Here is a 16,632-nt window from a genome sequence, read left to right as displayed (position 1 = left end):
TTAATGTCTCAGTGGGTGCCAAGGGGCACTGTCACTGCCAGTGCTGCAGAGTGCCTTCTACACTGCCTTTGGAAATCCTTTGTGAGGATTTTAGTGATGAACAAGAACTTGGTCTAGACATTAAGCTCTTTTTGCTAAACAAACATAATGTTTACTGTAGTGTCTATAAAAAAAAAAAAAAAAAAAAAAAAAAAAAAAAGCAAGAAAAGAGCCTCTTAACACCCAAATTTAAATGCAGGAGGCAAAGTCAGAAGATGGGTGCCATCAGCTTCAAGGACACCAGCAACTGATACCATGGCTCCACTGCCCATCTGAGCTGCATAGCTGGAGGCTTTCTGGAAAACACATTCATTTTTTGTCACTTCAGCTCTGAATCACAGATGTTCCGTGGTAATCTTTTGGAGGCAGAGTCCTCTCCTTCTACAGAGGGTCCTACTTCACCCAAGCACTAGCTTCTGTAGCCTGCTGATTTTGTTGAGAAAAATTAAGGTTGAGATAAACTAAGGTGTTAGGTTAAACTGCCACTTCCTTTGTCAGTGAAGACTATCTTCATTATATACTCTGAGTCTGTGAAACATCAGAAACTGCTTATCTCTGTAACTTTTAGCCCATTAATTATCACTAAGTATCAAGAGTCCAGATTGCTCCAGCCCAGCAATGGAGTTATGCTTCCATTGTCCCCATTTGGCTAGCACAGGGAGGAAGCAGGATCTCTAGGCCTGTTCCAGATCTTAACATTGCCTTTTCTTCTGCCTGCCCATGCCTGAAATTGGTAATGAGAAGGCCATTCATTCCTTTGCTCTCAATACAAAGCATTATATTAGCTTGCTGTCACTCTGAGTGCTAGCTTATCTCTCTCCACCTGCAATTAAAATGTCCAAGGAAGGGCACAGTCTTAAACTGCATCTTGAGATAAAACCCCTTTTTGTCGGATTAACTCTTCTGCACACACACTGCACAATTTACATTCTTGCATCACAAACAAGTATTTCCTGCAGTCCTATTGTTCTAGTCTCATCAGAATTGTGACCGTTTCTAAATCAGTTTTCATACCGACCACTCAATACTCAATTTGTCCTCTGGCAAAAATCACTCCCAAAGACATGTGAATCAAGCCATTCTGAATGAGAAAGAAGGAAAACCTTTAGCCACAAATACTCTAAAGGGTTGTTGGTTTGGCTTTTTTTTTTTTTTTTCCTCTTGGGTAGTGAATCAGATGACAGCATAAATTCTTCCAGTAATTTTCCTTCTATAAATGCATCATACTATTAAGGCAGCTGGAGAGCGAGGATGAGAACATTCCTATGAATTGTTTCTGAAATGAAGCAAACATCTAGGTAGAAGAAGATCAAAGTGAAATAGGCTTTCCAATCCATACTAACATACTGATCTTGAGCCATAACATTTACTGTCATTAATCCTTGAAATATTTGGCACAAAGACATCCAATGGCTGTATCACTAATCATAACTGTGGGAGTGTATCTTTGCTCCTTTTAGCTTAAAAGTGGGTCTGACCATGAAGGTTAGAACATCCAGGCATTTGAAAATGTGGAACATACAAACCTCACAACAGATGACATGATCTGATGCATCACCAAAACATCAAGGAAAATTAAGCTTAGGATGAGTCTCAAGGTCTGTGCAGTCACCCTTCCTGCACATGGGCAGATTGTGAAGAAGCTGTTTCTAGGACTCCACAGCTTGACAATGAATCGAGTATAATGCTTCTTGCTATTAAAATTAAATATCTACTATTGCATGTCAATAAGACAATCAGGTAATGAAAAAACATTAATCTTAAAAAAAAAAAAAGGGAAGTAAAATTTTCACAATTGAAAACTCTTTTTTCACATCAAACAGTGGGGAAAAGAAGAGAAAGAAGTAAAATGGAATTTTAGTTCAGCTTTTAGCAGAAGTCCTAACTGTTTTTAAGCTGGCTCTTGGTCTATGGATGTAAGGACTTAGGTGAATTAGCAATATCTAGCAGGAGAGAATAGGACATAGCAGTTACAGTGCTTAGGTTTGTTATAGTCATCTGGTTTCACTGAGGTTTTCTTTACTCATTTTAATTCTCTTTTAAATCATCTGTTGTTACAGAGTACCTAAAATGCATTATGGAATTGCAAGCTAAAGCCAAGGCATACCCACTCAACAGTGACTCACTGTGCAGCCTGGGCAAGTGTCTGTCTCAGTTCAGGAAGAGGTGAATGGGGCAGTGATAGTTCTCAGTCACATAAAACACTTCAAGAACTTCCTGTGAAAAGGAAGAGACTGTCACTACAGTCTCTTACCTGCCTTCTTCCCAGCCCAGTAACATAAGAGCAAAGGACAAAATCTCTGCATAGAACGAACTCCTCCTGCTCAGCATCTGTTTACATCAGATGTTGGAACCCCCACCCATCCCTTCCTGACACATCTGGTAAGTATATCTCCTCCACAAGACCAATAATGAACCATCATGGGGGAGAGGGAGGGGACTGACAGTAGGATAAACATACTGAGGGGGAGAAAGAAATTAAGGGAAAGCTTTACAGCAAAGTATATGTTCAGTTAGTTCAGGAGTTTTCTTAATAGCAGGTCCATGAAAAAGGCAAAGGGGAGGGCTATGGAGGGCTGTGAGCAGGCTGAGGATACTGACACCTTAAGGATGGATGGGGCTGCAGCTGGCTCTGCTGTGTCCACTAAGCATCCAGCGGCTGGAGGCTTGTCAGGTCCCAGGAGTGTTATTTGTGGTCAGTGCCTTTACTGTTCTGTGCAGTGTCAATCCATATATCTAAAATGGCGGAGAAAAAGTAATGGGACATGGTCTAAGCTTTTTATAGTTTTAGTTGAGATAAAGAAGCTTTTCTGGCTGTCCTCCTGGTCCTAGATAAAAGTGGAAGCTACAAGAGTACTTTGGTGATCTGCTCTGGGTGAGCCAAAGTGCCTTGGCTCTGGCTGGTGCGAGATCAAACCCTCTGCAGGGAGCAGCGGTCAAGGTAAAAGCAGCAAGTGCGCTGGAAAACACAGGTTGCAGACACTTTAGAATCAGTGCTGTTTCCTGATTGACTCAGCCTTTGTTTTTAATTTGGTATTGTTATCCACTTGTTTACACTGATACAGACCTAGTCTGGACAAACCAATCCGTGATTTCCAAACAGCCAACACATTCCATCACGGGTCATAATCCCACGCTTGATTGATCCATCATGGCCTATAACAGTCATGCCGGTGAGTGGAATTGCACCCATTTCTTGCTTTGTTTGTCTCAGACAGTGCCACAAAGGTGAATGTGAATGTTGGTAACAAAGCATTGGGTTGTACTGATGCAACGTGATTAGGCTCAGCTGCAATATCACCGTTTCATAATGCAGAAGGCTTTGAAGAACCAAACAGACCCCAAACATCCTGTGAAGCACAGCTGCAGGTCAGAGCTGGGGAGGCAGCGTTGGCCAGAGGGAGACACCCAGACCAGTGCATCCAGGTGTACGGGGTGGGTAGAGACATATGCAGAGGGTCTGATACGGATAGGTATTACTCGATAGAAAGAGCAACCTCAGGACAAGGGAAGGAGCACCATCTGGTGGAAAACAGGTCAAAATTCAAAGCAGTGATTCTCCTGATCTTTTCTTCATCACCTGGCAAACAATAAAGGAATTACTATTGCCTCTAAGTTGCTTTGTACAGCTCTGGGAACCCCTGATTTACTCTTCATGGAATATTAGATCTGTCTCAATGTATGTAATCTGTGCAGCTCATCACATAACATAAAAACAAGTCTGTGAGTCTGGGGAAACTTGAAGTTTTAGGACGGTTTTGATCTGAATTCTTAAGCAGAATCAGATCCAGGTATAATATGTTTCTTTTTTTTTTTTTTAATAAGAATTCTTTTTTTCTCACCTGACCATTTCCATTGAACTTGTGCTGTCTTTGGGACTCCTATTCGGCTGTCAAATATGACCAGTTAAAACTAGTCAATAGCTAAAAAAGGTCCAAGGAGGCAGACAGAAAAGATGCACATGAACTTAGATACCCACCACCTTTCTTAGGAAACAAGAGCCCAAAGAGGAGAAGCCAAATGTGAGCCATTAGCTCACCTGCTTTTTTTGCAATGAATGGATCTCAGTCTAGTGATTGCAGAGTATTTCTGCAAGAGTATTCAAGATAGCAGCAAAAATATATCAAGCAGCTATTTGGTATACAATTCAGAAGAGCTAAGTGCAACATTCATTAGAATTAAGGGAATGAGTTAGAAGTCAAATCAATTCCACTGATTCTGTAATTGGAAAAAGAGAAAACATCTAGCAGTAGCTTCAGAGTTAAATACTGAGCTAACACCATTTAAAGTTTCTACAGTAGTGAAGATCCAGGAGTCACCTGAAAAGAAACTTCAGAATCAGCAGCTTTGCAACTTACATTAGAAGCAGGCTGTACCAAGTGTCTTAAACTGTTTCCTCAACTGGGGTCAGTTTCTTTTCCTCACTTTGATTTTAGCAGCATTTTGCTGTCTTGTACTCTGTCCAGCCACTTGCTTACTCCCCCTTGCTGGGAAAAGTGAGAAAACTCATTGTCTGCAATAAATACAGGTTAATAGGTAAAGCAAAAGCTGCACGCACAAGCAAAATAAACAAGGAATTCATTCACCACTTCCCATTTGCAGGCAGGTGCTTGGCCATTCCCAAGAAAGTAGGGCTATATAACAGCTACTTAGGAAGACAAACACTGTAACTCTGAACATGCCCTCTTCCTTCCTCTTTTTGTGGATTTATGTGTGAGCGTGGTGTACAATATGGAACCTGACCAAATCTCACTGTCTTTGCTGTTTACCATGTTGGGAACCACTTACACAATAGTAACAATTGCACAAGGAAACAAGCACTTTTGTGTTTTCACAGTTCAAACAACACACATATGCAGTCCTTTAAAATCCATCTTCTAATTTGGCTTAGGGATGTTTCTTTTGCACTTGTGTATTCCTTCACTAAAAAAAACAAGACCTCCTTTCTTGTTTGTTTGTTTGTTTTGGTTGTTTTTTCACTGGAAAATCACAGTCCAATGGATGAAGTATTCTCTTACCTGGATTATAATTTTTGACATCTGCTCTAAGAAGCTGTTGGCCCATTCTGCTGTTACTACTTAGCTTCACATATTTGAACCAGGTAGAATTCATCACTGTCTGTTTTGACCAAGAATGTCATTTAATGTAATATTCTTTTGAAGTTGGTCTATTTTCACAAAATATTAAAAATTTTGACAAAAGGTAATTTTCTGGTGGAAAAAATGCTGCCTTGGCAGATTCCTCACCAGTGCTGCATTCAAGTACTTACCAAAAAATGCAATGAGTATCTAAAAAAAATTCCTAACCTCTTCCTAGGAGCTTAGATCTTTCATCTCAACAAGGAGTCATAAAGAGGGTGGTTAACCCATGAGCTACATTCCTCAATGACACACTGACCTGCTTGGGAAAGCAGGATACAGGGCCCTTACATTTGCCCATGTAGCTTACACTACATCTGCCAACTGCATATTCCAAGGAGAAATTTCCAGAGGTAACAGAGGTAATAGTGAACTCAGACATGGAGCCAGTGCTAAGAGAAGTAAGAATTTGACTCAGATGCTGAAAGTATTTGATCAGTCCAGCCTGCTCCCTGTTTCAGTCTGAGACCTATGCCTGCCTGGGTGTGTTTAATGTAGTCATCTTGCTTCTTTGCAGGTAATTGTGGGTTTCAAGACGTGTATGTGTCCTCCCAGAGACATGATCTTCTTTTATTATTTTTATTTTTTAATGGAAATAGAATTTAAACAAGGAGCTATCTTTTCCCACTCTGCAGTTAAAGGTATCATAAGTTTAAGTACATATTGGTTTAAAACTTCAGGCTTCAAGATTTGTATGTAATTATGTTATACTCTCAGTGAACACAGACTGCTTGCTTATTGTGTTCTTTATTGAAAATTCTCTATCCAAATTGAGTCTGAGGTTTCTCACTGCCACAAGATATATAATTCTTTCCTTGACCGCACTTTTATTCTTCTGTTTGTTGTTAGGGATTTTTTTTTTTTGTAATGAGTTAATAAGGGGGATGGTTGCAAAATGAGTCTACAGGTTTCATGTAAAGCTACTGCAAACAGTAGTTGAAGCCATTTGTATCTAATTGATTAAGATGCATGACATGTTTCAGATCAGAGTTCCATTTTGTGACATAGTTACATGCATTGGCAGATAGAGAGATGATAGATGATAGATAGATAGATAGATAGATAGATAGATAGATAGATAGATAGATAGATAGATACATGACCGAAGTTTAATGGAAGGGTATTCAAACCCTTGGAGCTCTAGAATGCTTAACAATATCCTGAATGAGCAGAAAGAAGCCTTTGCCATTGATAATTCTTCATATTTTATCATTGTTCTATAGGCAGTTATAAACAGGATTTTTAAGCAAATTGAGGTATCCAAATCTGCTTTCTGTTGAGGTTTACAAACATATTCCTCTCTGAAAATTCTAAGTCACGGATAGTTACTGTATTTATTTCAAGAAAAATATTGAAATGACAGATTAATCACTTAGATGATACCTACCTTTCTGTACTTAATAATGCATGTGTCTTAAAGGAGTTGATTTATCTTAATGGCAATGCTACTCTAAAATGTACCTCATAATGTGTCTAAATGAAGGAGGACTGCAGTCACACTAGGTACTGAAGACTTTTTCTAGGCATAATTTACAAATAAAAGGATTGTTCTTATTTGAAATCTGAAATGCCTGTTAAAAGTCCATTAAATGCTAGAGATTTCTTCCAAAAGGTAATGTTCACAGTTTTACAGGGGAAAAAAATGCAAAGAATAATATTAACTAGAGACTAAAAACTGAAGCAAGAAGGATGAGTGGTCCTTGTGGCTGTAAAGCTTACACTGTCAAACACTTCAGAAGCGCTACCTGATAACAGCTGTATCCCACCCTCATATGCTGCCTAATCTATGAGCTTTACAGCTGATGCTGTTGTAATGCAGACTCTTGGTTATCCCAAAGGGAAAACTGAAGGTTTGAAAACACCATTTCAGACCCCAATAGTAAAAATGTACAAACACACTTTCCTCATTTTTGAGGGGTTCAGCATGCGTGCAGGATGGCAGCTCCCCATTGCTCCCTGCCTGTGCCCTCCCAGGGCACCTCCCTGGCAGCTCTTCCCTTACAGAAATGTACAGACACATATTAGAGCAAATGTTCTTCAAGCATGACAACTGATTCCTATCTGACTTGGCCTTGGTACAGCCTGAGCATGTTAAGACCTGACAGTATTTCAGTGTTGTAAAAGGAATTCAATGTGCAGTGAGGGCATGCCTCCTAAACTTCACTAAGAGTTGGTTTGGGAGAGATCTGCAAGCCAGTATCACAGAAAATTAATGCATGGTAATAGGAGGAGTATAGCATGTGTAATCCTAGCTGAGTTCATAAAAAAAAAAAGAAAAACATAGCAATTGTTGCAGAAATGAACATTGTACTTGCTAGCTCCCCGTTCCACTCCCTGGCTTTCTGGCTGACCTCTATCTGTCATCTGTCTATTCAGGAAAGTGGACATGAATTAGTTAAGATTGAAATTGTTATGTATATCCTAAAGGGAGTTAAACCTCCAATTCAGTGCTCTCACATACCCTTAAATCACTATGGCCCAATCCTCAAGAGTAAAATTATGATATTTAGCTTTCTTTTAACAAGCATAATTTATCCTACCCCAGCTGTCATTCTGTCAAGTTTTTGCAGAGCTCTAGTCATATACTCTTGCATTCTGATCCTTTCAGAATGTGAGGTTAATGAGGGAGTTCAGATGTGAATCCTTTGTGAATGCAAAAGGAAAGTCAAATACCCCTTCCCCAATGCCTCTTCCCTGCCCACCCAGACCATTCAAATGTTCTTTGGGATGTGTGAAGGGTTAAGAATTGTTCTTCATGCATAACAATGTGCATTTATCTGTTAATCCTTCATGTTCTATTCCTAAAATGTCAAAAGCATTGTTTGAGCCAACAGCATTGGCAGCATGAAGATTTCTGCATACTGCTCAAAAGTCCTGAGGAGCAGCAGACACAGAAATGTTAATTTCTTTCTGGAAGATGTCTAGTTAAGGGTTAGCTTTAACTGTCTGCTGCACTGGTAGTTTTCAAGGCCATTTCAGGGAGAAACTCAACAAAATTAAACAGAAGAACAGCCTTAAGTGACCTTTCCAAATAGTCGTGGACTCCCACTATGCTTCTTTACAGAACAAATTACCTACTAGCCCAATTTTCAGGATTAAACCAAAGCAAAAGGTCAAACATGTGTGTTTCTACAAATAAATGCATGGCAAGATGAGAAGTCAGGCACCGGTGTCCTGGTTGCTGGCTGCTCTCAGAGTCCCTGGGCTGTACTTCGAGTTCTCCTTCCCTGTGTTCTGAACAAAACACATCCTTCTGAGCTTCCTGAACATAGTTTGAAAGGGCCTTTGAAGCAACACTTTCTTCTAAGGAATTAGTGTGCAGTATTAATGGTGTACAGCTTTAGGAAGAAGAAAGTCTTCCAATGGAAAGATGCCTACTTATGTAGACACCCACCATCTAGGCAGCCTAATGCGGGGAGAACCATTACTCTTTTCCTCTTGTGTCCTCCAGCTGAATTTCAGTCAGGATCAGTGAATATTTTCCCCTTCTGTCTCGTACCAAGGAAGGTGACAAAAAACTTTCAGAAATCCAACTGATTACTTGGTTAGTTCCATTCATTTGCAAGTCCCTTGGTGATCACACAGTCCTGCAGGATTTAGTGATAACTGAGTTTTCTAACTAAGGCTGTCATGAGTATTTTCATTCTGTTTCTTGTGCCTCAAGTCATAAACATTTCATGAGGTTAGATTAGTTTCAAGAGAAAAGCCTAAGAAAGATTTTGTGCTTGTAAGAAAGACCTTGTGTTTCTCACCCATGGACAGAGAGGGAAGAGTTTATTTAACTGGAACAGTTCACAGGTCTGTGGTTGAGACATACTTGCTTTTCTGGTCACTAAAACATATGAGCTGCCTTTGCAGGCAGCGGCAAAGGCAAACACAGGTTTGTGTAGCAACTAAGAGGTTACTTTTCTGTGCCTTTGAGTGTCAAGGATTTTGAAACAGGTTCAAACACTTTCTGAAGTTTCGTCTTTCACTGACTCCCTTAATCCCTCCAAGTTTGGCACCATCTCTCACTCATGTTTATATTTTAATCTTGAGTTTCTCGCTTGAAAGCTATATTGTTTAAACCTGAGGCTGTCAGTGATGGTGCATCTAGGAGTTTTGTTACAGATTTTCCAGCAGCTTCTCACAATTTGGGGGTGTGGGTGTGCGTGAGGTGGGTGTGTGCTCAGGGAGGATGTGCATGAGCTCTGCATGAGGCTGATCACATTCATGGAAGCTCATTTTAGCTTTGCATGTTTTGTCACTGGGCCTGAATGCCTATGAACTGACATACCAAGTAGTACCAAGAAACTCTGCAGCCTGTTACAGCCCTCTGGATAGTATCTACTACTGTTTTTTCTGGTGAGCAGTGAAAAATCCTAACAAGAAGTCTGAGGTCAATCAAGAGCTACCTCACGGCCAGGTTGAAGGATCTGGAGCACAAATGGTGTTCTCCTGTATCCTGCCAGTTTCAAGGAATAATGGGGGCAGAAGCAGGAAAATCACAGAGATGCCTACAGCCTCACTTGGCTCTGAGCCTGCTGTTACCAGCAGAATTTTTGATCACAGGTCAGCTTACCAAGCTTTCTGGCAACAGATGGAAAAAAAGGATCTTTGCTCAGGAGTTAGAACGTAACCCAGATTAGATGAGGGGAGGAGATAAAACTGGGATCAGCAGGGATAAGCACCACAATTTCTGCTGGTTTTATTTTCCAGCCACCAAAATATTTCCAAGCATTTTGCCTATCCTCACTAGGACCCAGAGGCTTCCTTTCTCATGGGCCCTGCTGGAGGCATGGAAACCCAGAAATGTCTCCAAAGCTTGCCTAGCACAGAAGGCTCCAGCCAAACCTGCCACGGGGCAAACTGCTCTTCAGACCAGGTTGCTCAGGGCCCCATCCAGCCTAGCCTTGAACATTTCCAAGGATGGGAGCGTGCAAGGGCAACTCAAGCTTACAAAGCTACAGAATCTGCAAGGTGTAAAGAAAGGTATAGCTTTGTTCAGACTTACAAAAACCCCATTTTCATGCATTATGCCCTTCCAGGCTCTGGTGAGTAGGAACAAAAAATTTTGGCCTCAACTTAAGAAGACTAAATGTATTTTTCTAAAACACAGACAGATTTCTTAAACCACGAAACTTAATGTGTGTACACATCTCTAAATCAGCCTTTCATATTGTCCCACACTTTTTAAACAGGAAAGTGAAAACATTTTCAGGGAGCATCAAATGATGAGTAGCACCAAATGCATACAGATAATAGTTCCCAGGTCATTATGAATATGAGATTCTTTACCTTTGGATCCTTGATTTACTTGCTTTTACCCAAAATCCTTACTTTCATGTAGAGGTTGTAGTGAGGTGGGTATCAGTCTCTTCTCCTGAGAAACAAGTGACAATGAGAGGAAACAACCTCAGGTTGCACCAAGGGAAGTTTAGATTGTATATTAGGAAAAATTTCTTCACTGAGATTTTCTTCACTGGCTGTCAAGAATTGGAACAGGCTGCCCAGCAGTATGTGATTGCAGCACCATCCCTGGAGATATTTATAATCTATAGAGCTGGTGTTTAGGGACATGGTTTAATGCTGGACATGGCACTGCTGGGTTTACAGCTGGACTTGATGATCTTAGAGGTCTTTTCCAGCCTAAATGATTCTATGATCTCCTGTGTAGATAGACATCTTCTTGAATATTGGCCATCTTGACTTCTGAGAGAAATAGGTACTTTTATTTTGCCTTTTTTATGGGCCTTGTAAATGAAGAGATGAAAGATATTTAAAATGGTGATAAATTTTACAGCACTAAGTTGATCTCTCCTACTGTTTTCTAAGCCTTGAGCTCTCTCAGATTGATCAACTGTATTGTTTCCTAACTCCTCTGACCTGAATTTGTAGGGGAATTCCCATCATATTTCAAAGGTCAAAGACACACCCTTGATTTTTCCTCCCCTTTAAAAAATAACAGAAGGTTGTGCAAAGCATTTTGACCCTCATTTCTGGTGACATGAGAAAAATGGCTGTCACTCCACCTGATACTCCTTAGCAGGGATACATCTACATACTTTTGTTTGTTGGAGCAGCTGCCCACTCACAGCATCTAAAACTGGGAGGTGGCTAATGTAGTTAGAAGAAGAGTGGGATCTAAAAGTAGAACCATTTCACATCCCAGTGAACTGGATTTTTGGTTAAGAGAGCAGTGCCTTTGCTCTGTGGCCCTGCTTCCTTTCTGCCAAGTAGAAGGCAAGAGAGAACATGAGTTCTCCCATAATGTAGTAAATCAAATTACTCGAGTTAAAATGTGCACAAAGTCTTTTTGGCATCAAAGCATCCTTTTCTGTGGAAAAGTCAAAACCATGCTGGAGACCATGCTGTTGGGTTGGCTGGAGAATCAAAGTTTCCTTTCTGATCCATCTCCTACAAATGCAAGAAGCTGTTGCCAGACAAATTCAAAAACTCAAATGTTGCCTTGTCTTCAACACCAAGTCTCTAGTCAGGCTTTGTTTTTTCTCAGTGTTTCTTTCTGTCACCAGTTTTAATTTTAATCCTAAAAACATTCAACGCTGTCTTCTCACAAGAATTTCTGAGAGCAGGAAATGTGCAACATGTGAATCTTTAACATACAGTGATAGTTCCACATAAAGCCAAGGAGAATGCCAGTGGTTCCATCATTCTCCAGCCCCACCCTGTCCGGTGCAGACAATCTTTAGGATGCAAGAGAATGGGACCTAAGAGTAGAACTGGGAACTTGTTCTATGATGCAGCCTTGTTTATACATGTTCCTGGTATCTTTTCAATTCTGGACTCTCCTGTCTCTAGTCAGGAGCAATGTTTCTGTGTGGGATTAGAAGAAAAAGAGAGGAGAGAGGGGAGGGGAGGGGAGGGGAGGGGAGGGGAGGGGAGGGGAGGGGAGGGGAGGGGAGGGGAGGGGAGGGGAGGGGAGGGGAGGGGAGGGGAGGGGAGGGGAGGGGAGGGGAGGGGAGGGGAGGGGAGGGGAGGGGAGGGGAGGGGAGGGAGGGAAGAGGGAAGGGAAGGGAAGGGAAGGGAAGGGAAGGGAAGGGAAGGGAAGGGAAGGGAAGGGAAGGGAAGGGAAGGGAAGGGAAGGGAAGGGAAGGGAAGGGAAGGGAAGGGAAGGGAAGGGAAGGGAAGGGAAGGGAAGGGAAGGGAAGGGAAGGGAAGGGAAGGGAAGGGAAGGGAAGGGAAGGGAAGGGAAGGGAAGGGAAGGGAAGGGAAGGGAAGGGAAGGGAAGGGAAGGGAAGGGAAGGGAAGGGAAGGGAAGGGAAGGGAAGGGAAGGGAAGGGAAGGGAAGGGAAGGGAAGGGAAGGGAAGGGAAGGGAAGGGAAGGGAAAGGAAAGGAAAGGAAAGGAAAGGAAAGGAAAGGAAAGGAAAGGAAAGGAAAGGAAAGGAAAGGAAAGGAAAGGAAAGGAAAGGAAAGGAAAGGAAAGGAAAGGAAAGGAAAGGAAAGGAAAGGAAAGGAAAGGAAAGGAAAGGAAAGGAAAGGAAAGGAAAGGAAAGGAAAGGAAAGGAAAGGAGGAAAGGAAAGGAAAATCTGTACCTTTTCAGGGGATAAAAAATTTGTGGGAGTAGTTGCTACAAAATCAGCAAAAGCCTGATAAATGCTGAGTGTGGCGTGATTCTTATTTAGAGTATTTACATGTACAGGGGTGAAGATGTGATGCAGTGTGTTCATGAGACTCTCTGCTATGATTGACCTTGAATTGTTTGGTTTGGTGAGTTCTGAATGGAATCAACAGGGTTAATCAGGTTTCTCTTCTCCTGTAGCTGAAAGAAAAGAAACTAGATTAGTATTTATGGTATTATCATCCCCACACTTTCTACATCATATAAGTCAAAGTCTCAGGTCACTATTACGATGGTGAGCGATAAAAAATAATGACATGTTATAAACTAGGAAATATCAGATTAAGCCAGTTTAATAACCTATGAACAAAGTCCACTTTTTCAAATCAAAATCAGAAATGTATCTCAATCAGAGACAGCTCACTGTGGAATTCTTCAGCATCCATTTGCACACCCCAGCAATACTTCTCCAAGTGGTCTGAGAAGCTCTGTGATTGACAATTTTATTAAGAACTGTGAAAGATTGTGTCATGGACTAATCCAATGGCAAATTCTTCCTGCTAATCTCAAGAGTTTAGTCAAATTTATTCAAACCTTTGTTCATGAGCTGAGCACTAAGGCTTAGGTACTTCTGTGCAAAACTAAGTAAACAGCATGAACTGGGGCTGGCTTGAGAATTCACAAGTGCAGAAGCACATCTGTAAGACTGTATCAAAAGTCTTTTCCCACATCCTTAAGAAATGAGAATTTTATTTAAATATCTGCATGGAGTAACAGAGAAAGGAAATCTCTTTTTTATGGCTCATTTCTTAGGGTTATACCTATATCTATAAATTTTGTTCATAAGCCTTTGAGATGCCTTCTGCACCATACAGAAACTCTTTATTTATACAGCTATTGCTGTTTATAAGGTTATGAACAATTTCCTGTCTGGATTGTCCCACAGTTTATATGCTGCTTTATCAATGCAAAAGCCACATTAGAAGAAATCAGACGGTTGCTTTGGACAAGGTGATAAGCTGTTGCACAACCTTATGTGTTTGGTCTCACAGACTGCAAACTGAGTTACTGGAAAAATCTTTCTGCAACAGAAGTGCCACAGTATATGTGCATTTCCCCTACAGGCAGAAGCAAATCCCATCATTTTACCATTTTGAAAGAAATGTGAAGAGAGAAAGACAGAAGAAAGGTAAGCAGAGAAGGAAATTTTAAAAGAAGCACAGAGCAGAGAGATCAGTCAGTAGAAGGAGAGCAAGGAGAGTGCAGTGGGAGAAGGAAGGCAGTCCTCTAAGATTAAAGCTTTGCCCAAATGGAGCCTGTAGGCTTTAGTCATGTTTGTCAGCCATCATCTTGTGTAAGAAGAGGTAATTCTCCTGGGACAATATGCTGTTCTGAAGTGGCTGGCTGGGACACTGCACTCGGGTGGCATTCACCCAGCTGCATTAGCAGTGTTTCTTGGCATGGCTCCTATTGTGTTGGGGAGGTAAAATGTGGCACTCCCTCTGAGTCAGCTCTCCTTGTACTCACACCATGCAACATCACCTTGCATCACAGCTCCTTCCCCCTGCAGCCACGTCACACCACTGGTGAGAGGTGCACGTGAGAGTGGCATGTGAAGCTCATGAGGCACTCCTCAGCACGTAATGGAGCAAAGAAATGCCTCCACTTGTGCCTGCATTTTTTGCTCCTGCTCTTTATGCAGGCATCCTCAAGAGACTGCTAGTTAAGATGGAGCTCTGGGGCACAAAAATCAAAACTATTCCTATTTTATATTTTTTGAAAGTATCGCATTATGTTAGACGTATGGTTTTCTGTAGGCACACAGTTTGTGGTAACTGGGGATGGGACTGTGGCCAAGCTTCATCCCCAGTGGGCTCAGCTGTGAGAAGCAGGTGAGCAGCACTGACAGCAATGAGCCATGGGGTGCCCAGGGGCACTGACCAACCACCAAAGGGAACAGAGGGCACACAGGGGCACTGCATTAACATGAGGGGTATAAAAGGCTGGGCTAAAGAACAAGGAGGGCAGATGCCTGCAGCCTTCTGAAGTGTTGTTACTCTGTATGGGCAGATAGCTAAAGCTTTCTGATATGGTGTGGAGTTATTCTGTATGTGTAAATGCTTAAAGCCTTCTAAAATTTTATGGTAGCCCTCTCAACTACAGCATGTGCTGTGGTATATGTTGTGATAGTTTTCATTCATAGATTCATTCTTACTGCCTCTACTATTGCTGATCTGCTGCTTCTAGCCATGCTAAGCATCCTATCCATGAATCCTATTCAAATCTCTTAATGATCATTTCAGACCTAAAAGTAGCTGTATCTGGGCTAGAACCCAGCAGGCTTTTGTGGGTCTAAGAGGTAGAGATGTCACCTGACTTCAGGTGAGTGCTGTTCATTTTCTAACACCCACAGTGGTTTGCTGTGTGACTTTAATCCAGTTACTTTTCTGCATCCTGGTCTTTGCCACATGCAAACAGTGAGACTACTACCTCCTGGGCTTTGAGAGCTCTAAACAAAATTTGATAGCCCTTCTTACATGCAAAGGTCACAAAAGAAGGAGTGACACTCTCCTTAGTTAAGTGCTTAAACAGCAGGTTTGCTTTGGTGGCCCATAAGCCACATTTGCATAAATCAACAAAGGGGATTTAGTCAAAGAAGGAAGAAACCAATGCAGGATGAAGGTAAGCTTTCTGTACTTGAGAATGTTTCTCCCTCTGTGAGATATGCTATGCTATGCTATATATTATCACTGTCATTGAAAGGGGTGTGTATAAGAACTTGAAAGACCAAACCAGCCTGTCTATAATTTTTTCCATATATCACAGTCCTGCAGGTGACTTTATTCCTAAAGTGCTGGGCTACGCTGCTCTTGAAGCCTCCTGCTCCCCCTTGCTCCCAAGACCTACTTCTGAACTAAAGTGCTGCATCAGGATTAATCACCTGCCTAAAAGTAAGCTCAATTTTTTTACTGAAGTCATTGTTTGTAAAAGAGTTGTAGGCTGCCAAAATGGTTTTGCTGTGATGATTTTATCAGGCACTCAACTGATGTACTCCCTGCCATTCTCATTTCTGCTTCACTAATTTTTTCAATGGTAAGCAACAGACTTTGCTTCAATGAATTAATTATGGACACAAACATGAGCCTCAACACCTTTTTATAAATTAACAATCTCAGCCTGTATCACTAAATCAGAAGAGATTATTTGTAGTGTGAAAACTAATTTATAGATTTTGTGAACACAGTACCAGGTAGAGTAAGACTGAGAGCTGTAAAGCTCTCCTGTTGTTTGGCGGGGGGGGCGGGGGGAAGTGCCTGACTCTTCCACTTTCTGTGTCTCCTAAGTGTATTTAAGCAGATATGTGCATACATAAACAGCATTAGTTAAAGGTGAGATACTATTCAATGTGACCCAAACCAATATCCTGTTTGCATAAAATGCATGAAAATATATTCTCTTTTCTAATAATACTAATGATTATCATTAATTTCTGGAACATCCAGAGCTCTATATGGGATGTTCCAGAAATTAATGGTAATCAATAATATCTTTGCATGTAGGTAAATCAGTATTTTTCCTTCCCCAATAGCTTTTGCTGCCTGTAAGGCATGTGGTCAAACCTGGTGATAGGATTTGAAGCTGGCAGCTTTACCCCACACCTGTGAGTTCAAGTCCAGTCCTCAGCAGGGACTGAGGTTGCCATTCCATTTCACAGACAGTTTCCCAGCTTAGAGAAATAATTTGTCCTCACAATAACTACAAAGTCAAGCACGTGCCTAGTTCTAAGTTACTTTTTTTTAATCCAGTGGCGTTGGAATTTTTTTCACACCCTTTGTTTGTAACAGTTCATCCATCTTCCCAGATATTATTTCAGCTTGAGGGTACCTACTTTACA

General features: G+C 41.3%; 1 long non-coding RNA gene across 17 annotated transcripts in view; it reads left to right on the top strand.

Moving 5' to 3' along the window:
* The window catches only part of LOC115495493 (uncharacterized), a 43,694-nt gene that overhangs the window by 3,117 nt on the left and 23,945 nt on the right, over positions 1 to 16,632 (top strand). For 12 of the 17 annotated variants that reach the window (XR_003960721.4, XR_012056282.1, XR_012056291.1 and 9 more), the window contains 5 exons: positions 2,100 to 2,421; positions 2,872 to 2,980; positions 3,105 to 3,212; positions 13,862 to 13,926; positions 15,564 to 15,688. This is a non-coding gene — a long non-coding RNA (uncharacterized lncRNA). Of the gene's footprint in view, positions 1 to 2,099; positions 2,422 to 2,871; positions 2,981 to 3,104; positions 3,213 to 5,694; positions 5,819 to 12,818; positions 12,887 to 13,789; positions 13,927 to 15,563; positions 15,689 to 16,632 lie in introns of all 17 variants that reach the window. The other 5 variants (XR_012056293.1, XR_012056286.1, XR_012056288.1 and 2 more) reach the window with 5 other exon arrangements.

The sequence above is a fragment of the Taeniopygia guttata genome, chromosome 5 (genome assembly GCF_048771995.1).
Source record: "Taeniopygia guttata chromosome 5, bTaeGut7.mat, whole genome shotgun sequence".
Taxonomy (NCBI): domain Eukaryota; kingdom Metazoa; phylum Chordata; class Aves; order Passeriformes; family Estrildidae; genus Taeniopygia; species Taeniopygia guttata.
Note: the sequence above shows the minus strand (reverse complement) of the source record. Positions and strands in the feature narration are given on the sequence as shown.